The sequence below is a fragment of the Ovis canadensis genome, chromosome 8 (assembly GCF_042477335.2).
Source record: "Ovis canadensis isolate MfBH-ARS-UI-01 breed Bighorn chromosome 8, ARS-UI_OviCan_v2, whole genome shotgun sequence".
Classification (NCBI taxonomy): domain Eukaryota; kingdom Metazoa; phylum Chordata; class Mammalia; order Artiodactyla; family Bovidae; genus Ovis; species Ovis canadensis.
In genome coordinates, this window is record NC_091252.1 from 66,782,431 (window position 1) to 66,805,598 (window position 23,168).

At 40.3% G+C, this 23,168-nt stretch overlaps 1 protein-coding gene across 3 annotated transcripts in view; it reads left to right on the forward strand.

Annotated features, from left to right (window-relative positions):
* Positions 1-23,168, forward strand: part of TMEM200A (transmembrane protein 200A) — an 89,804-nt gene that overhangs the window by 63,356 nt on the left and 3,280 nt on the right. The window lies entirely within an intron of this gene.

The following is a 23,168-nucleotide window of genomic DNA, read 5'->3' on the forward strand; positions in this document are numbered from 1 at the left end:
TAAGCCCATGTGCCCTGACTACTGAGCCTGTTCTCTAGAGCCCAGGAGCCACAACTGCGGAACCCACGTGCTGCATCTGCTGAAGCTTGCACACGCTAGAGCCCTGCAACAAGAGACGCCACTGCAGTCAGAAGCCCTCACACTGCAGCCAGGGAGCAGCCCTGCTCGCCTCAACCGGAGGAAAACCTGTGCAGCAGTGAAGACCCAGCAGTCAGAAATAAATACACAAACAAAATTCTCAAAAAAAGAAAGTCTAGATTTTGAGTGATCTTCTGTTTGAAATGTTTGTTAATAAATGGGTAAACTAGAACTTACATTTAATGAGACCATAACGTCAGCTTTTTCCAGATGGCTTATCTGGGTATTTTCTTTATGCATATCTTTTCTCTGTGTATCTCTCTAGTTAGAAGCAGGGCATTTGTGTGCCTCAATCGGTAGATCATGAACAGCTGTGTACATTTCGGTGTCCATTCTCCAGCCCTGTGTGTGTGTGTAGTATATAAAATATATTTTTTTGAATAAATGAGAGCTTACTACATTTTTCTTTTGATATTAATTAGCATATTTATTGAACATTTCTTCCTGTATTAAATGATTTTATACATTTTTAAAACTGACTACATAATATCCCTTTATGTGAATGTATCCTAATTAGTAGATCAAATCATTGTGCTAATATAGTCAAAAGAAAACTATGTTGCCAAATTACCCTCTGGAAAGAGAGGAAAAACTTTTGTATAAACATTACTAGCAAAAAACTTTTTGCTAATATTTCCTTAGTTTATACTTCTTATCTGATACTTTAGGTAAAAAGTGAAGTCTTTATATTGATTGGGTGTTAAAATATTATCTATGAGTTTAGGGTAAATAGGAGTCAATTTTTTATATTCTTTTCAGTTTGGGAAATAGTCCAATCAGCAGCAATAAAAAGATGAAATACCAAAAATTATGCCCCAAAGTAATGAGATACATAAGAAACTAAATAGATTGAGTGTTGCCATCTGTTACTTTCTTTGGGGAACATTTGATCTTTATTTTATCTATGCATTGGGTGATATGGTATTTGTTTTTTTGTTTTGAGGAACTTGATTTCTTCTCACATACCATCTTGTTAATTTTTATGTATCTAGTTCTTATAAAGGTTAGAAGTTGAACTCATTTTGTCATCACAACACTTGGAAGTCATTGAGGGTATGCCACTGTGCCATTCAATTCAGAGATGCATATGATTTCATTCTTTAATGTATTCTCTTTAAATGATAAACTTTGTTCTTTCTTGAAATAATGTATTTTTCCTCACTACATTCTAAATTCATGATCATAAATTCTTCTTTCTCCCCTTATCTCCTTGTTTTCTCTCAGCCTTTCCAATTAGACCTCCTTCCCCTAATTCTGTTTCTGTTAACAAGCAGTACATTGGGAGGAGGAATCACGTGATTTCAAGCTAAACAGCTCTGGACTTGAAATCTTGCTTTTCTACTTCTTCACTGTGTGCTGTTGAGCAAATTACCCTCTCAGAGCCTCAGTGAAATGGTACAGTTTTTCCTCCCTCATAGAGTGTTTCTGAAGATTAAAAACGATGATATGTATTAAGTTCCTAAAAAAAACTCAGTAAACACTAATACCTTTCTCATCTTAAATTTTTTATTTTTTCTTCTCAAGTTGCATCCTTTCCCCCAGAGTCTCCAGATGACTCATTTGAACTTCTTGGCAGTTCTCTTGGAAAAGATTCAGGATAAACCTTTTCCCCTTCTTTCTGGGATTCATCAGTATTAAAAAGTCACCATTTAACTAACATTTACTTTGATCTCAGTAAGTCCACAGAGTTTAGCTTAGTCAACTTTATTCCATTTAAGTCTGAATGAATCCTAAAATGACTTTTTAAGCAGGACATAGTCCTCAAGTCTTTTATAAGAAGGAATTACTATCTGAGATCACAGGTCAAGCAGAGAGCTATGATGGTAACGAGTGTCTCCAACAAGCAAAGCTTAAGTATGTTACCACTGAATCCTGTGTTCTGCTTGGGAATTGCTGACAGAAAGTGACACTTCTTGGGTCTAAACTTCCAGCCAGTCTGAATTCACGCGAGTCCACTTGTGGCTTATCTTCCTTCTGTTTCCTCTGCCTGTCTGCTTTTGCTCCTCCCTTCTTTTAAGACAGCTTGAGGGTCATCTTCATGAAATCTCTCCTACTCATTCCTTCTCCTCCCCCACCCCAAGGTCATTATCTCCTTTGACCTTCTCCATACCCCATAAATACTTGCGTCATCGTGCCAAGAACATTTTTCAGTAATCGCTTGTCCTCCTGCTCTAGGCGCTCAGACCGATAAGAGCACAGAGGATGTCAGATTTACTCTGGAGCTCTGGACAGTCTGTGTTCAGTTGGAAGAATTAGGAATGTTATTTGATTTGTTTAATTACTTGATTTCATTATCTTACACAGATTTTAAGAAGAAATGATGAAGAGTCCTCTTTATCATTCAAAAAGTAATAAAAAAAGAATAATCCAGATACCCTATAAATAAATGGTTTAAAGCAAAGGATACTGAATCCTGAATAAGCTGGGTGATCAATTCTCTATACTGTTTTTGTTTTAAAGATACAACTAGTTCTTCAGGAAGTGATGTCATGGCTACAGAAGATGTGTAGTCAGAACTGGCATTGGAGATCCTACAAAATAGTAGTTGTTGTTGTTTAGTTGCTAAATTGTGTCCAATTCTTTGTAACCCCATGGTCGCTAGCCTTCCAGGCTCCTCTGTCCATATTTCCCAGGCAAGAATACTGGAGTGGGTTGCCATTTACATCTTCCCAACCCAGGGATCAAAACTTACATATCAATTACATGTGTTCTTGGACTCTTTGTTCAAGATGATGGGGATATTGATAACAGCTTTTCATAGTTATTGAGAATTTAATGAGACAATATGAGAATAAGCCAACCTATGTTTGGTTGAACTTCAAGAGGCTATAAATAAAATCTGTGGTATAAGCCTGTAACTCCAGGAAAAAAAAAAAAAATATATATATATATATATATACATATGTGTGTGTGTGTGTGTGTACTCAGTACACAAATGAAAATTTACCACTATAACCCTACTAGTATTTGATTTTCATGAAAAAATCAAGATTGAAAGCATTTTATTCATTCATCTGGAGGAAAATTCCTTTACAATGTTATGTTGGCTTCTGTGAACAACAAGGTGAATCAGTCATAATTATATATATAGGTCCCCTCCCTCTGGAGCCTCCCTCCCTTGAAGGCATTTTAAAACTCAGATTGAAGTCCAGTGAACTGACTAGAAAGCCCAACCTTGGCATAAACTCATCTTAAATAAGCCCCAGGGATGTTAATGCCTTGAAGAAAAGTTAAATGTAAATATTAATAAACTAGTTACTCAGTCATGTCTGAATCTTTGAGACCCTGTGGACTGTAGCCCACCAGTCTCCTCCATTCATGGGATTCTCCAGGCAAGAATACTAGAGTAGGTAGCCATTCCCTTCTCCCAGGGTTCTTCCCGATCCAGGGATGGAACTCGGGTCTCTTGCACTGCAGGTAGATTCTTTACCGTCTGAGACATTAGATTAAGCATGGAAAAGGCACGTATGAGGTATTGAGTGCACGGATGGTTTCCGTGCAGCTCCTGCCATAAAGACCTGCCAAGTCAGACCCACGCACCGGGATAATTCATGGGTCTCTGTAGACATTAGCTGTGCTGCACATGAAGGATGAAACAGGTAAGTGGAGGGGGCAGAAGAGAGAGTTCATTGCAGAGTTTGAAAATTAAATAAAGTTTATTCTTGCTCCATCATCTTTAGGAGAAAATGAATGTAACTCAGGTTAAGTGGAAGACCCCTTTCTGGAGCCTGAGCGCAGTTTCCCTCTCATAATGAAGCTAAAGATCACCATCCAGCCTTGGTGGCTGCATGCTTTATGGAAATAATAATTTTGAAGTTTCAGAGTACTTCTCCGTAAGGAGCTCATTTGCATAACTGAATCAAAACTAGAGGTCAGAGTAACTGAAGGCTGTGAGCAAGGACTGAGCTTTGAGCAAAGGAAGCAAACCACACCACCTCCGAAAGCCAGAAGGGAGTTGTGTTGATCAATCCTGATAAAAGATTTGCTTTACAATACACAGCATTATCCTTGAGAATATTCTAGATTATAAATTTCTTCAAGACAGACATCGGTTCTTAATTCATCCTTTATATTGCTTTGTATCCAGTAAATGCAGGTGTTGCCAGAAAAGGTAGAATTGTTTTCTGTGTTTCAAGATTGTGATGTACTGTAAGTAAACCTTTTGTTCCTGAATTTCTGGTTTAGTCAGTTTAGTGATTTTAGCCATTTTCTACTTTTTCAAGCTCTGCATTTTGGCCTCAAAGGTTATATTACACCTACTTTTAAATTAACAACTCCACTGAATTACCCAAAGATCTAGCGGTCTAACTTTTACTCTATTTTCCAAGTTTCAGGATCTTTTTTGTTGTTGTTGGTCTATATTTCATTAGAGTCCCACAATGGAAATGAAATAAAAGCAATGCATGCTTCATGCAGAGGTGAATAACTAGACGTGCAGAAAGTGAGTGCTCTGTTTCATATTCTCCACAATCCCACTCTTCACGCATAAGCCTTGTTAACAGTGATGCCGCTTCCTACATCACCTCAGTGCATATCCAAACACATATCTGTATGTTTGATGTAAATAGGACCTTACTCTTACTGTTGTTATAAAATCTCAAACATATGATGTGAATGTTTTTCCTTATTGGTCCATATTAGTCATTTGAATACCTGAATAATATTCTATTATACAGATGCAGCACAGTCCTCTGTTGATGAGGCTTAAGTTGTTTCCAAGCATTTTCTATTATTGTAGCGCTGAATGCATGATTTTCCATGTACTTCTGCAAGTCTTCCTAAAGGAGGTCTTCTTAGAAGTGAAATGGGGGGCATTGCAAAGAAAATGAACGTTTAAACTTTGGAAAGTCATTCCCATATTAACCTCAAAAAAATACCAACTTGGCCTCTCATGCCAGCTTGTTAGTTTGTTTTCTAGCGCCTCACCAGTAATGGGCATAATTAATCCCTGTTTTCCCCACCATGTTTATCAATAGCTCCTTTACTTCTGAAGTAGCTTTTGTTTGCATTTCTTTGCTTACTACTGAGATCCCCCCCCCTTTTTTTTTATTTTAGTTTTTTATTTTTTAAATTTTAAAATCTTTAATTCTTACATGCATTCCCAAACATGAACCCCCCTCCCACCTCCCTCCCCATAACATCTTTCTGGGTCATCCCCATGCACCAGCCCCAACTGCTTTACAGTGTTGTGTTAGTTTCTGCTGTACAACAAAGTGAATCAGTGTAAACTTATATCTGCTCCCTCTTGAGCCTCCCACCCATCCCCACCATCCCACCCCTCTAGGTCATCACAGAGCACTGAGCTGAGCTCCTTGTGCTATACAGCCGCTTTCTGCTTGCTGTGGAGTCGCAGAGGCGGACACGACTAAAGAGACTTAGCAGCAGTAGTAGTAGTAATGTAATATACCAGAGAAGGCGATGGCACCCCACTCCAGTACTCTCGCCTGGAAAACCCCATGGGCGGAGGAGCCTGGAGTCCATGGGGTCGCTGAGGGTCAGACACGACTGAGTGACTTCACTTTCACGTTTCACTTTCATGCATTGGAGAAGTGTTCTTGCCTGGAGAATCCCAGGGATGGGGGAGCCTGATGGGCTGCAGTCTACGGGGTCACATAGAGTTGGCCACAACTGAGGCGACTTCGCAGCAGCAGTGTAATATACATCTCAATCCTACTCTCCCAGTTCCTCTGTCCTACTGCCCTTTTCAGTTGTTAACTGGACATTTGAATTTTTTCTTCTGTGAATTGACTATGAATGTCTTTTGTCCATTTTTCTTTTGGATTGCTATCTCTCATAGGAAACTACCAAGAAAGCAAACCATTCTAAAGTATAACAGATAGTTAAGCTAAAAATATTTCAGGCATGATCCCAAAATGCCCTGCCCCTGTAGAAAATCATAATGTACATGTATAATGTTTTTAGAAACACGGTGCTATGCCCCGTTGATTTTAGGTTAGGTCTCTCTTGAATCATTTTTACTGCTAAGCATTCTTTCCAGTCTTTTTCATATTCCTGACATTTCATGTAGTCTATCGTTATTCTCAGTTTTCTCTTTTTAGCTAATCTGTTTAGAGCCAGGATTTGTGGAAGATTCAGTCATCCCAGCAGCCCTCAGAGGACAAGTCCAGTCCCTATATGAATGTTTTTTTAAAAGAAATGAAAAGAAATAAGGATTTTAAGGAAATATACGGGAGCTGTTTATGCCTTCAGATAGTTAATGTTTACAATAATAATCCATAGTTTTTTCCCCCAGTACATTTCTCCTCTGCCGCTTTTCCCACCTTTCCCTCTTCCTTCTTTTCTGCCTTTTGCCCATTTTCTCTGTCTCTCTTCTCCAGCAGCAGCTCTGAATCCATTAATTTTGTCTCCTGGAATTCTAGGTAGAAACTCTCAGTAAAATGGGTATCTATTGGTAATTCTTCAATGGTGAAACAGTGGTTATTCTCATTCAATAGACCAGAGAGAGGCAAGGATGTCCACTTATCCTGTTGTTTACTTGTTTGCCTTTGCTCTCTGGGTGGTAGGGGATATAGATAAGTAATAGCAATTGTAAGTTTAAACTTGGCCTTCCCTGGTGGCTTGGATGGTAAAGAGCCCACCTGCAGTGCAGGAGACCTGGGTTTGATCCCTTTGGGAAGACCCTTGGAGAAGGGAATGGTTACACCCTCCAGTATTCTTGCTTAGAGAATTCTATGGACAGAGGAGCCTGGTGGGCTACAGTCCATGGGGGTTGCACAGAGTCAGACATGACTGAGTGAAGATTTAAACTTGGGAAAAGAGAAGCTAAAATATATCTGGATGATATACTTATATTTCTAGAACACCTAAGATAATGAACTGGAAAGTTTTTTCTTTTTTATTACTAAGTAAGCAAGTTCAGTAGAAGTAGCTTAGTTCAAAATTAATGTACAAAAATCAGTAGACTTCCTACATCCAAACAGCTACCTGAAGATAGAAATGATACTGACAGAAAACATACCAATGTGCAACAGAAATCCAGTGACAGAATACCCAAGAGATAAAAAGTAACAAAAAATAAGAAAGATCAATGTTTAAAAAAACTATGACATAAAACTTTTTAGATAAAATGCTTCAGTGGTATAACAATGCCAAGTTTCCTTTGGCATGATCCCATAAAAATATTAACCAGATTTAAAAAAATCAAATTCATAAGTTCATAGGCAACATAAAATATGTAACAATAGACAAGAAACTTTTGGCTAAGCAGAATGAGAATGGGCTAATCTTATCAGATATTCAAATATATACTTTAATACAAATTCTAATTAAATCAGTTTGGTTCTGGCAAATTAACAGACCAATTAATGGAACAAAATGGTAAGTCTTAATATTGACCCATATGCACATGAGATTTGGTATATAGTACAGCAATATGTGAACTGTGAACTTCCAAATGTTCAAGCTGGTTTTCAAAAAGGCAGAGGAACCAGAGATCAGATTGCCAATATCCACTGGATCATCGAAAAAGAAAGAGAATTCCAGGAAAACATCTATTTCTGCTTTTTTGACTATGCCAAAGCCTTTGACTGTCTAGATCACAATCAGCTGTGGAAAATTCTGAAAGAGATGGCAATACAAGACCACCTGACCTGCCTCTTGAGAAACCTGTATGCAGGTCAGGAAGCAATAGTTAGAATTGGACATGGAACAACAGACTGGTTTCAAATAGGAAAAGGAGTACGTCAAGGCTGTATATTGTCACCCTGCTTATTTAACTTCTATGCAGAGTACATCATGAGAAATGCTGGACTGGAAGAAACACAAGCTGGAATCAAGATTGCCGGGAGAAATATCAATGACCTCAGATATGCAGATAACACCACCCTTATGGCAGGAAGTGAAGAAGAACTAAAGAGCCTCCTGATGAAAGTGAAAGAAGAGAGTGAAAAAGTTGGCTTAAAGCTCAACATTCAGAAAACGAAGATCATGGCATCTGGTCCCATCACTTCATGGGAAATAGATGGGAAAACAGTGGAAACAGTGTCAGACTTTATTTTTGGAGGCTCCAAACTCGCTGCAGATGGTAACTGCAGCCATGAAATTAAAAGACACTTACTCCTTGGAAGAAAAGTTATGACCAACCTAGATAGCATACTGAAAAGCAGAGACATTACTTTGCCAACAAAGGTCCGTCTAGTCAAGGCTATGGTTTTTCCAGTGGTATTGTATGGATGTGAGTTGGACTGTGAAGAAAGCTGAGCACCTAAGAATTGATGCTTTTGAACTGTGGTGTTGGAGAAGACTCCTGAGAGTCCCTTGAACTGCAAGGAGATCCAACCAGTCCATTCTGAAGGAGATCAGCCCTGGGTGTTCTTTGGAAGGAATGATGCTAAAGCTGAAACTCCAGTACTTTGGCCACCTCCGGTGAAGATTTGACTCATTGGAAAAGACTCTGATGCTGGGGGGTATTGGGGGCAGGAGGAAAAGGGGACGACCGAGGATGAGATGGCTGGATGGCATCACTGACTCAACGAATGTGAGTCTGAGTGAACTCCAGGAGATGGTGATGGACAGGGAGGCCTGGCGTGCTGTGATTCATGGGGTCACAAAGAGTCGGACATGACTGAGCGACTGAACTGAGCTGAACAAATATATGAAGTTAATATGTGATAGAAGTAGCATTTTAAACCAAGGAAGGAGAGATTTGTTACTTGTTCAACAAAGTAGATCTTTATCTCAGTTCTTACACAGGAAGAAATTCCAGATATATTAGAAAATTAAAATGGAAGAAAATTGGAACAAAGAATTATTGCAAGAAAACATGGGAAATTTTTAAAATATAATCTAATCTTGAAGATCTTTCTAATGATTATATGAGGCTGATCTCGGGTGGCCTTGACCTGCCATGGCTTGAACTGGAGCTTAGCTTTCCAGGCAGAGATTGGGTCGCAATGGAGAGAGCACCAGATCCTAGCCACTAGACCAGTGGTCAGTGACAAGGGCCCTGGCCCTTCAGGAAAGAATTTCCACAAGGGAGGAAAGTAGTGAAGCAAGTATTTATTAGGAGGAAAAGAGAGGATAGTACCTGTGGATAGACACACAGCACACAGGTGAACTCACACACAGAGAGAGGGAGAGACGTCCCCTTGTGGTAGTTTAAATCACTTATATGGGACATTCCTTCTGACTTTTCTTTGGCCAGTCATTTTGGTTTGCCTGGTTCATAGCCTGTATCAGGGCTTCCTTGGTGGCTCAGTTGATAAAGAATCCACCTGCAACACGGGAGACCTGGGTTCAATCCCTGGGTTGGGAAGATCTCCTGGAGGAGAGCAGGTAACCCACTCCAGTACTCTTGCCTGGAGGATTCCCATGGGCCGAGGAGCCTGGCGGGCTGCAGTCCATGGGGTCACAGAGTCAGACACGACTGTGACTGAGCACAGCACAGCTCTGTCCATATTTGGTATATCTCAGGATCCTCCCTTGTGTGTGCATTCATCTCTTGACATCACAACTGTTTGACCAACAAGGAGCATGTGTGGTCAGGGAGGTCTTCTGACTTGAGAATGAGAAATACGTGGTATGGGCAAAGCCCAGCTGCCTCCCTTAATTGTCCTGCTATTCTCACCTTGGAGTTTCCTCCACAGGGGATGGGGTGGGGCGGCATCTACCTCCTGCCTCGAGGCCATCAATCAACATACTGATATTTTCTATTTGCTTAAAGATACAATCAAAAAAAGTAAAAAATATAAATTAACTATGGTTGCCAGCATTTCACTACCAGAGAGCTGATTTCTTTGATATATAAACAGCTTGTATAAATCAATTCTAAAAACCAAATGAGAAAAAATTCTCCCCCTTCTATGGAAAGTGGTATGAGAAATCCAACACTGGGCTTACCTCTGGGAAGGGGAACTAGAGAAACCAGGAGTGGGAGAGATTTCCTCTTTACTTTGTACTGTGGGGTTTTTATAATACCTTGAGCACAAGTAGTTACCAAATAAAGAAGATGAGAGAAAGACAGATTGGGCACCGAGTACTTTTTGAAGCTGGAAGCTTCAAAATCTGTTTTCCCCAGTTCCCCTTGCTGCCTGCCACCAACCTGTACAAGTAGGAGAAGAGAGGGGAGAAAACGAAAATAGAAATAGTTACATGCATCCCCACTGCCTTCTGGTTTTTTTTTTTTTTCTTTAAATACATTTACCATTAGCAGAGGCTTCCCTGGTAAGCTCAGATGGTAAAGAATCTGCCCACAATGTGGGAGACATGGGTTTGATCCATGGATTGGAAAGATTCCCTGGAGAAGGGAACGACAATCCATTCCAGTATTCTTGCCTGGAGAATCCCAATCACAGAAGAGTCTGGCTGGCTACACAGTCCATGGGGCCGCAAAGAGTCAGACACAACTCAGCAACTGACACACACATAACCATTAGCAGCTTTTGTCTAAAGGACCTATGGGAAATGTCTTGCTCTGCTCACCACAGGATAGGCCAATACATCTGAGACAAGGTATTGAGACAAAGGGACTTTATTTGGGAGCTGGCTGTCAGAGAAGATGGCAGCCTAGAGCCTCAAAATAACCACTTGTCAAGGCCTGGATGGTTCTTTTAGGGATCAGAGACGGGGCAGGAGGTGAGGAAACAAACAAACAAAAAAACCATTTACTTCTTGCAGAAAGCTCCTAGAGCAGCAAACCTCAGGCAGGGGGATGTGTTAGTTTCACTTCCAGACAATCCTTCACTGGTGGCAGGGTCAGGCTATCTCCCCGAGGCAGGCCATGATGTATGCCTACAATAACAAAAGTGGCTAGATTAGGGATCAAGTCACAGAAGCAAATTCAGTAAGACTTCAAAATTAACCCTTCCTGATGACACATCCTCTAAATGCTGAAGGACTTTTATATTTCCAGGCTTAATAGATTGCTTTGTGTGTGTGTGACTCAAGAGGAGTTTGATCTTGCCATCCCTCACAAGGCCTCTCTTCATACCACTTTCCATCTTGCCTGAAAAGCATTCCTGCTCAGATTTTACTTATGGCAAAAATAAGTAAGTTCTCTAGAGGGAATGATGGACTTTGAACTATTTCCTAGTGTTTTTCTAGGATTTTAGAAATGCTACATAGCTTAGAGCTACTGAAATTTGATGTACTCTCTTGTTACTGAGGATTAAAAAGATGACATGTGTGTGTCTGACTCTGTGACCCCATACACTGCAGCCTCCCAGGCTCCTCTGTCTGTGGGATTCTCCAGGCAAGACTACTGAAGTGGGTTGCCGTGCCCTCCTCCAGGGGATCTTCCCAACCCAGGGATCAAACCCGCGTCTCTTTTGTCTCCTGCATTGGCAGGTGCATTCTTTACCACTAGCGCCACCTGGGAAGCCTGAAGGATGACATGGCTCACCTCTAGTTTAAATGGTGTTTTTGCTCTAGTGAGAAATGTTTCTTCTTTACAGTAGAGAAGAAGGTAAGACCTTTTGCCTTATTAATGGTATTGGCACAGCTGTGTCACATGCAAAGCTGATAGATGTATACAAGACACTGGCTTCAAGGTGGAGCAGCTGGAATTGAAACTTCTTAGTGCACTCTTGCCTGGAAAATCCCATGGATGGAGGAGGCTGGTAGGCTGCAGTCCATGGGGTCCCTAAGAGTTGGACATGACTGAGCGACTTCACTTTCACTTTTCACTTTCATGCATTGGAGAAGGAAATGGCAACCCACTCCAGTGCTCTTGCCTAGAGAATCCCAGGGATGGGGGAGTGTGGTGGGCTGCCTTCTCTGGGGTCGCACAGAGTCAGACACGACTGAAGCGACTTAGCAGCAGCAGCAGCAGCAGTGCACTCTAGCTTTCCCCCTCATCTTATAGAAATATCAGCCTGTGTTTGGATTTTACAGGCATTTAAAATCACTGGAAAGGACATTTCTACTACTTAGAGTCTCATTTTCCAAAACTGTCTTCAAAAACATGGTCATGCTCCCTGTAAGTGAAGTTACCAGATATGTTCTCCTGCAGAGGAGGAATCCATATAAAAGGTCCAGTTCGTGATTTAGAAACTTCAGCTCTTTTTCCAGGAGTATCTCAGCTAATTTCCTGCACCTTAGTAAGTTTGTGATTTCTTTAGCTTCTTTACACCAATTCTAAGTTCACATCCTGCCAGGAAATGCAGTGAACATGGGTCATTACAATCCTTACAAAAACATATTCAGATTTGAAGAACTGGGGTCCAAGGTGAGAAGTATATTTCTACTTTGGGGAAAATAAGTTCTGATATCATCTGTTCCTGCAGAAAATGTCTCTCACTGGCTCTCTGCAGGGTTTTACCTAACAGCTCATTATGGGGCTGTTATTTGGCCCCCTGAAGATTGTTGTGTTCTGTGGGCTTCCTGGCTTGTAGCTCTTGGAGAAAATTGTTCCATGTCATTGTTATATAGCTCATAATTGGTTTAGGTCCATATTTTATAGTTCATCAGGCCGGCAGGTTTTGGATGCATGAGTAGCAAAGAATATATAGAGATTTTCAAGTGCATTCTACATTCTTAGCATTTTCTGTATATTTAGAAGGTACTTGACCATAAAGTGACATTTTATCTGGGTATTGTGTTGATAGTTATAAAAAATTCTGTATATCCCCTTAGTTCCAGCATTCATGTGGAAGTTGAACTATACTAAGTATAAAGAAACCATTCTCTCCAGGGCAGACCAGCAAAGGTCTTCAGAATGTACATAAAATCATAGCTTAATCTTGTCACAAAATTCACATTTCTTAAATTTTCACTTTCTATCAATATCTTCCCTAGTTTTCATATTCCCAACCCATATTCTTCATTTTCAATCTGTTTATGTTCAAGTATCCCAGTGGGAACAGAAGGGTGCTTGCAGACTTAATCAGATTACTCAGGCATTTGATTTGATTACATCATTAAAATAAGTAAAAATATCAGATGAACTGGTTTGGGTTTGTCTACTTTGTTTTTATTATTGCTAATATTATTTTTTGACACAAACGTATCTAAATCTCAACAAATAGAATGGATTGAAAAAGGAAATTATGCTTTATTCTTTTGGTAGTATATTTCCCACCTGTCTCTCTCTTATATACACTCAACTCTTCTTGAAACTACCAAATTATTAATGCTTCTGCCACTAAAATACACATACTCTGCTCAGATAGTTTTTGACTGTAAATCCCAGAACAAACTTGCAGTCATAATTTCCTTCCCATGTACAGTGACCCATCACTAATTATTTAACTCAGTATATTAAAATGTTTTTAGTTTGCCTATCTGAGCAATGAAAGGGTTAATGATATTGAACAATGAATTAGTAATAATAGCTACTGTTTATTGAGAAGTTATTTTAACCAACACTATAGTGGACAGTTTATATATATATATAAATATGTATATATATATATATATATATATATATATATATATATGCTGTGCTTAGTCACTCAGCCATGTCCAACTCTTTGTAACCCAATGAACTGTAGCCTGCCAGGCTCCTCTGTCCATGGGAATTCTCCAGGCAAGAATTCTAGAGTGGGTTGCCACGCTCTCCTCCAGGGGATCTTCCCAACCCAGGGATCAAACCCAGGTCTCCTGCATTGCAGACAGATTTTTTTACCATCTGAGCCACCAGGGAAGCCTATGCATGTATAAGTGTGTGTGTGTATAAAACAGCTTTATCCCTAAGAAGATATTAAAGTCAGACACAGATGCTGTCACTGATGTAACCCTATTGGTATTATCCTCATTTTACAGGCAAGGAAACTGAGGCTCCAAGATGATGAACCAGTTTTTTAAGGATAGTTGTTAAGCGATATGCAGGGATTCAAGTTCCCTCAGTCTTCTGCCACCAGTGTACTGCTGCTGCTGCTGCTAAGTCGCATCAGTCGTGTCCGACTCTGTGCGACCGCGTAGATGGCAGCCCAACAGGCTCCCCCATCCCTGGGACCCTCCAGGCAAGAATACTGGAGTGGGTTGCCATTTCCTTCTCCAATGCATGAAAGTGAAGTTGCTCAGTCGTGTCCGACTCTTAGCGACCCCATGGACTGTAGCCCACCAGGCTTCAGAGGAGCCTTGTGGGCTACAGTCCATGGGATCGCTACTGGATCCCCTCTATTCAGGACAGGTTTTGTCATTTTACACATGGAGGAGCCAACATAACCAAAGTTTAAAACAACACGTCCAAAGTTTCATGGCTATCAAGTGATGAAGCAAGGATGTGAAGTCTTATCTTTCTGATTTCAAGGCCCATGTGCAAAACCATTATGCTACACATTAAAAAATGATTTCTATTATATCCTTATTTTTTAAATTTTAATATGATTGAGCTATCAGTCACCCATAGGCATTTTCTCTTTCAACTCTGGGAAGTATGTAGATTAGAAATACTCTTCTGAAAAAGTTTCAAATGTCTCTACAGGGAAGAAAGTCCTAAAACTGTTCTAGCTTGAACAGAAAATATTTCCATCTGTCACATTTGTGGATACCACATGGGGCTTTTATATAATGCTTTTGTTTGGTCCTGAAGGCATAGATTAATTTTTACTTCCCTTTGGCAGATAGCCTCACCGTCTGGCAACTTGTTAAACCTTGAGATAAGAATAAAAATTCAAACAAAAAAGTAAGGCAATATCAAGTATATTTAAAATAATAGGCAGACTTCAGCTGAGAAGATGAAGCAAGAACCCTTGTGAAACAGTGAGAAATAATGATGACTGAATCTGTGTTGCAAACTCCTACTGATGCACCAGGTGTCCATGACCTGCCGCTGCTTCTTGGAAGCCTCCCTGATTCCTCCACATAGTATGGAAGAGCATTCTGTTATAATAACATCAGAACTTTTCCTTCATTCAAGTTTAAATGTATACTTTGAGTTCCCACTGGACTCCATACTCTTTGAAATCAGGGACTGAGTGTTATTATCTTTGAATCCCTAGTACCTAGCATATTTCAGTTGTACTTAAGCTTTCATCAAGGCAGTTCACAGTCAACAGATAAACTTGCTGAGCACTAAGTACATTCTAGGCACTGTGTGAGGCCTTGGAAGATAGCATGAAAAATAATAGAAAAAAGGGCGTCTAACCAAGAATGAACGTTGGACTTGGAGTCGGAAAACTTGAATTCCAGTCTTATTTTCTGCTACTTCATTGTTGGATCTTAAACAACATTCTTGGTTCTTAGTTGGCTAGAAGGAATGTCCAGATTCAGAGTCTTCTAAAGCTTTTAACTCTCCAAATCTAGTTACTTACCATTACCTCAGATATAAGAATATGAATGCATCTAGAATCACATCTGGTGGATAGTAGGCTCATGTGTGGTCAAAATAATAGGTCAGTATGGTCAACAGAAGACTTAAGTGTACAGGAATAAACTTCCATGAGGGTGTAAATATTAAAAACCAGATTTAGGGCTATGAAAAGCAAATCTAGGATGTGCTTAAACTTGTTAAAAAAAAAAGAGTAAAGGACAACAGAAATAAGGTTTTTAGAATTACAATCAGAGCAAGAATAGGAGAGGATAAACCTGATGGTTAGATGAGATGGTATAGTGTTGATATGTAACACACAGGCAGAAATCTTCTTTGTCAAGGAGAAAGAGCTGTTGGCTGAGATGTGTAGAATAAAAATGGTACGGAGGGGATATGAGCTCAAGGTGATGAGTAGATGGTAATGGAGTCCCTGAAACAATGCAACAGTCTACATCTCTAGCAAGAAAGGTAGCCAATAAGATTGAATTCCTACTGATGATTTCTGAGATCTCCAATGAATGGGTTTGATCACAAAGGCCTGGAGATGGCCCAATAGCATCCTGCTTTGCACAGTGAAGAAGCAAGCATGTTGTGTGAAGTTGAAGCTGCTGATCTAATAGCTAGCAGTTTTGCTAGCAAAACTGTAACTGATTTATGAACACTGAAAATGAAAAATAGGATAATTGATATACAGCTAAGAGTTGAGTTCAGTTCAGTCGCTCAGTCATGTCGACTCTTTGAGACCCCATGGATCACAGCACGCCAGGCCTCCCTGTCCATTACCAACTCCCGGAGTCTATCCAAACCCATGTCCATCGAGTCAGTGATCCCATCCGGTCATCTCATCCTCTGTCGTCCCCTTCTCCTCCTACCCGCAATCCTTCCCAGCATTAGCGTGTTTTCCAGTGAGTCAACCCTTCGCATCAGGTGGCCAAAGTATTGGAGTTTCAGCTTCAACATCTGTCCTTCCAATGAACACCCAGGACTGATCTCCTTTAGGATGGACTGGTTGGATCTTCTTGTAGTCCAAGGGAGAGTCAAGAGTCTTCTCCAGCACCACAGTTCAAAAGCATCAATTCTTCGGTGCTCAGCTTTCTTCATCGTCCAACTCTCACATCCATACATGACTATTGGAAAAACCATAGCCTTGACTAGACAGACCTTTGTTGGCAAAGTAATGTCTCTGCTTTTTAATATGCTGTCTAGGTTGGTCATAACTTTCCCTTCAAGGAGTAAGCGTCTTTTAATTTCATGGCTGCAATCACCATCTGCAGTGATTTAGGAGCCCCCCAAAATAAAGTCTGACACTGTTTCCACTGTTTCCCCATCTATTTGCCATAAAGTAATGGATCAATGATCTTAGATTTCTGAATGTTGAGCTTTAAGCTAACTTTTTCATTCTCCTCCTTTGCTTTTTTTAAAATATAAATTTATTTATTTTAATTGTCCTTCTTCACTTTAATCAAGAGGCTTTTTACTTCCTCTTCACTTTCTGCCATAAGGGTGGTATCATCTGCATATCTGAGGTTATTGATATTTCTTCCGGCAATCTTGATTCCAGCTTGTGCTTCTTCCAGCCCAACATTTCTCATGATGTACTCCGCATATAAATTAAATAAGCAGGGTGACAATATACAGCCTTGACGTACTCCTTTTCCTATTTGGAACCAGTCTGTTCCATATCCAGTTCTAACTGTTGCTTCCTGACCTGCATACAGATTGCTCAAGAGACAGGTCTGTTGGTCTGGTATTCCCATCTCTCTCAGAATTTTCCACAGTTTATTGTGATCCACACAGTCAAAGGCTTTGGCACAGTCAATAAAGCAGAAATAGATGTTTTTCTGGAACTCTCTTGCTTTTTCGATGATCTAGCAGATGTTGGCAATTTGATCTCTGGTTCCTCTGCCTTTTCTAAAACCAGGTTGAACATCAGGAAGTTCACGGTTCATGTATTGCTGAAGCCTGGCTTGGAGAATTTTGAGCATTACTTTACTAGCGTGTGAGATGAGTGCAATTGTGCGGTAGTTTGAGCATTCTTTGGCATTACCTTTCTAAAAGCTAAAAGTTAACCCAAACTAATTTTGTGGTTGTTGTTTTGGGTTATTTACAGAAGAATATCTGTCAGCTTGTCATTTCACAAAATCATATCTCTTGGGAGAATATGGAAGCACCGAGTGTAGCTGACTCTCTTGCTAGACTTATTTATAACTAGTTGAATGACCGCCTAAAAAAAATAGCTGCTATATTCTTCAGGCCAGGATGCATATTTTGAGACCTATATCTACTATAGTACCAGATACCAGTTTTTACTTGTTACTTGAATGAATATCTATATAAATTAAAAATGCCCACCTAGGAGGAAGTCTCTAGTGTAATATCACAGGGTGTAATTCAAGTTTCAGAAGTTTGGGTGAAGCCTTGGATCCAGAGAGATGGATAAACAAAAAAAAAAAAAAACTCTGTGCCCAGGTTAACAAAGTGAAATTCAGTGTAGAAAGCTTCTTCACTTGGATCTTTGAGAAAAGTCCCAGCCCTATTCTCTCCAGGATGGTAGAGAAAGGAGGAGAGTTGGGGTGGTGATTGGTTTGTTCTGAGTCTACTCCATCATAGGCTGAAAGGGATCTAGACAGATGTGAGAGGTCAATGCTCACCCAAGGACACACCTTCACTCTCATCTATTCCCAATAAAAATGGAAATGGAAGTCAGCTGGTTCATAGTCACCGTTCTAAAGGAGGCTTCCTAGGTGGCATAGTGGTAAAGAATCCTGCCAATGCAGGAGATGCAGTTCCATCCCTGGATTGGGACGATCCCCTGGAGAAGGCTAGGGCAACCCATTCCAGTATTCTTGCCTGGAAAATTCCATGGACAGAGGAGCCTGGTGGGCTGTCCATGGGATTGCAAAGAGGACGCAACTGAGCGTGCAATCACTGTTCTAAAGGCACAAACATTCTTTAGGGTCTGGTGTTCTGATAGAAACAGGAACCAAAGTAAGAAAAATGGGCAGGTAAAGAAGACCTCAAGTGAAAGCAAATGTGGAGGCCCATGTCATCTCAAATTCTATAAGAGCACAGGCTTTGTAACCACCTCTGAGCTGTGCAACCTTAGGCAACTTACCTAGACTTCCTGAGCCTTAGTTTTCTCATCTGTAAAATAGATATCATAATGATTGTGTCTACTTCCAGAATTGCTGTGATAATAAATATGTTCTTATACCAAAACACTTAGAATGGCGCCTGACTGTGACCAGTGTGTTAGCTATTATTACTATTATTATTATTAAAACCTAGAAGGATGCTATGATTTGTTATGGTAAGAAGACTGTAGTTTACAGGATCCCTATTCTCCCATCCTTTCACCTCCAGCCAAAAAAAAAAAAAGTGGTAAAATGTAGAATGGAGGAGATGTGGCTTTGCAGAATAAATAAACAAGTAGACTTAGGCTATTTTGTGTATACTGAATACTTTGGATCAAGTTGACAGTGCAGTTTGACACTGCTGAGGCCTGTGTATTCACCACTTCTAGATTTTATAGTTTCCCTAGGTTTCTATGGTTTTTCCAGTAGTCATGTATGGATGTGAGAGTTAGACTATAAGGAAAGCTAAACGCCGAAGAATTGGTGCTTTTGAACTGTGGTGCTGGAGAAGATTCTTGAGAGTCCCTTGGACTGCAAGGAAATCAAACCAGTCCATCCTAAAGGAAATCAGTCCTGGGTGTTCATTGTTAGGACCGATGCTAAAGCTGAAACTCCAATACTTTGGCCACCTGATGTGAAGAGTTGACTCATTTGAAAAGACCCTGATGCTGGGAAAGATGAAAGGCAGGAGGAGAAGGGGACGACAGAGGATGAGATGGTTGGATGGCATCACCGGCTTGATGGACATGAGTTTGAGTAAACTCTGGGAGTTGGTGATGGACAGGGAGGCCTGTCATGTTGCAGTCCATGGGGTTGCAGAGTCAGACATGACTGAACGACGGAAATGGACTGAACTGAACTGAACTGAACTGTGATTTTTCCAATATCAACTCCTCATGTACAAGTTGAGATAAATTTTCCCTAGATGACAACAAATGTGTTTTGCATCTTCCTCTAACTCCACAAGCATGAGTCTAGCATTCAAGTATTTGGGAATGACTATTGCTACCTTTCAAGACCTGGCCCTCCATCTCTCTAGGCCAGCCCCGCCCCGCCCCCCTTTTCCTCTATCAACTTTAGGAATAGAAAATGGCATCATAAGGAGAAAATGTTTTAACAAGTTGGGGACGACTCAAAATGTATATGGAGTGGGAATTCACCGTGGTTGCTTTTAAACCAGATGCAAGCCTTTTGCCCTTGTTTTCATTCCCTCCCTTGGTGCTGCGTGCTAAGGCCAGCCAGAGCTATGTTCCCCAGTCTTTCTTTCTTTCTTGACCTTCTCTGAAATGCCTTTCACTTGCTGTTATCACTCTGATGAATGTTAGAATGCTGTCATCTGAATGAAGCCTGCTGTAAAAGTCCTACCTGATTGAAATTTTTATTCTAGGGGTTACCACATTCTGTTCTATGTCGATATACCAGCCCCTTCATTAGCTTTCAAGCTCTTTGAAGCAGTGACTGAGTGTGTGCATTTTTGCTTTTCCTTTAGGGTCAGTTTGGGGCTCTGAATCCTGAAAGAAGCTCATTTAGTGTTGAATCGTTTTGAATAGAATTGAGGGAGTACATTGACATCCAACCTGAACTTGCTAACCCTTGGGTGTCTTGGTGCCTCTGGCTGGCTGGTCAGGGTGGTCTGGCTGAAGAAACTGTGTGAGCTTTTATTTTCCCCTCACTCTAGACTTAATTTCTGTACTCTTCCAGGTGTCTTTCCTCCTCTCAGTCACACTGTTATTCAGCCTGTGCTTTCTCTCCCTGTCCTGTCTAACCAGCTTTGCTTCTTCCTAAAAGAACCCAGTCCCTCACTGCTCTTTTCCAGCTTCCTCTCCTCATCTGTATTTCTCAAAATATGTTTTTTCTCTTCCATCCCCTTTTTCTTTGTCAACTTTAGGAATAGAAAATTGCATCATAAGGAGAAAATGTTTTAACAATTTGGGGAGGACTGGGAATGTATATGGAGTGGGAATTCACCGTGGTTGTTTTTATACCAGATGCAAGACTTTTGCCCTTGTTTTCATTCTATTCAGAAAGATTTCAGACTAAATCCTTATCCTCCTAAATGGAAATAACTGAGTTAGATGGCTGCTATCTAATCTAAGCATTTTTTTTTTCAAACGCTCATACTGGTATTTGGTTCAAGAAAACATAGATGGACACAGCTTTGTTTTACCCAAGGTTTTGTGCATGTCCTCAACTGTAGTGTGCATACTTTGATAAACTTCGTAGGCTAGAGCTGTGGGTTAGATCATGGTTTGTTCTTCCAACATTCAACTATTTTAATCCAAGCTATAATTCCAATGAAGGCTGGATTTATTCACCAGCTTGTTCAGCTAACTAAAACTGTGGGTACCATCCACCACCACGTTATTTAAACACAATTCAGAAATCATAAATAGAAATCCAAAAGGAGAGCTTGATTTCACAAGACAGAATTTGATACTGTGAAGAAACTCTTGTAGAAATTTGCCAGAGACCTTGCGGGTCTTAAAATATTCTCTGCTTTCTACTAGCCAGATTTGGCAGCTTGAGAACTATTCATTATACGTAATAACAAATATTTTACCAACTCACAAAATGTTGCTTTTTGTTTTGGCATTGCGTTTGTTCAAATTTTAAACTAGGAAAGTTAGTACAGTAATCCTGTGGTCATACAGAAATCTCAGGAGAAGTATTATTCCCATACTGAGTATTTTAGCAAATATTTCTTGACACTAACTATGTGTAAGGTATTATATCAAATATTCCTGGTAACAAAAATGAGAGTTAAACTTGATATTTGACCACAAGTAGTGGAAGAACTAAGACACTGTAATATGGCGAGTGCCCTAGAAAATTTGCTAAAATGCTCTGAGGCATGAACTCATGTGGGATTTGCTTAGCCAGAGGAGGCTTTATAAAGAAATGGAATATTAGCTTTATAGATTAGCCAGAGGATAATACGTGAAATATGTCAAAGAGGTAAAGAAGGATCTAGACAGACGAAACATTATTAATGAAGTCTCAGAAACATTGTATGGAGTATAGGCAGCATGGTTTGGTTTTAGTTTTACATAACTGAAAGAGAGTAATTGGAGATGAAGCTAAATTCCATGGGTCTGAAAACCCAGATTAAAACTTTGGTGAGTAGTGAGAAATATTTTACTTATTCTTCCACTCTTTAAACAACTTCAGAACCATATTTTTAGATAATTAATCTAAGCTTGATTGTGGAGGAAGAGAAATGGAGTTTGGAAGACCAGTTGGGAGATTATTATAATAGTCTCAGTTCATTTCAGTTCAGTTCAGTTCAGTTCAGTTCAGTCGCTCAGTCGTGTCCAACTCTTTGCGACCCCATGAATCGCAGCACGCCAGGCCTCCCTGTCCATCACCAACTCCCGGAGCACTCAGACTCACACCCATCGAGTCAGTGATGCCATCCAGCCATCTCCTCCTCTGTCGTCCCCTTCTCCTCCTGCCCCCAATCCCTCCCAGCATCAAAGTCTTTTCCAATGAGTCAATTCTTTGCATGAGATGGTCAAAGTACTGGAGTTTCAGCTTTAGCATCATTCCTTCCAAAGAAATCCCAGGGCTGATCTCCTTCAGAATGGACTTTTTGGATCTCCTTGCAGTCCAAGGGACTCTTAAGAGTCATCTCCAACACCACAGTTCAAAAGCATCAATTCTTCGGCTCTCAGCCTTCTTCACAGTCCAACTCTCACATCCATACACGAACACTGGGAAAACCATAGCCTTGACTAGACGGACCTTAGTCGGCAAAGTGATGTCTCTGCTTTTGAATATGCTGTCTAGGTTGGTCATCACTTTCCTTCCCAGGAGTCAGCATCTTTTAATTAGTAAGTGTTAACAAGAATAGCACTAAGCAGGGAAGAACAGGATTGGAATGAAGGAGCAGAATTCAGAGACATTCTATCGTGAAAATTTTTAGGACTTAGAACCTGATTAGAAGATAAGAGGCAGAAGAAAAGGAGGACTTAAAGATAACTATGAAGAGTCAAGCACAAGAACTGAGGCCATTGAAAAAGTCAGACTTCAATTGGTAGGGTAGAAGGTGAGCCCACCCCTGCGTGGTATGGGATGGAGGGGGAGCTCAACTTTGCTGGAGAAGCATGATTGTGCGCAAATATGTTCCCCAGTGAGGAGCTGGAAATGTGAGACTAAAACTCAGGCTACAGTTCAAAGTACAGACTTGGGACTCATTAGCATTAAGGAAATAGCGAACGATGTAGGGGGGAATATGAATGCCAAGGGAGAGCATAAAGAGAAGATGGTCACGGACAGGACACTTGGGGGAAGCGTGTCTGTTTTTAGGGGAGGAAAAATAAGCCCAAATCGAAATAGTCAGTGAGGTCAGAAAAGAGCCATGAAGACACAGTATCATAAAAAAAGCTGGACAAGAGCGAGTTTCAAGAAAGGAGGGCTCGGGTAATATCATGGAAACAGAGAAGTCAGGAAGATGAGGATTGAGTAGGAGAAATTAAATTTGATAGTTGAGAGTTCATGGGTGACTTTTGCAAGAGTAGTCTTAGAACTGTGAGCTGATGGAATGTATTCTATTTGTAAACCTAAGGTTTGTTTGGGGCCTATTAGGTGTTCTGGATGTTTCCATTTCTTTAAAATAATAGATAATGAAGGATGGTGTGTGTGTGTAAGAGAGAGAGAGAAAAAGAGAGAATATGTATATCTCGTGA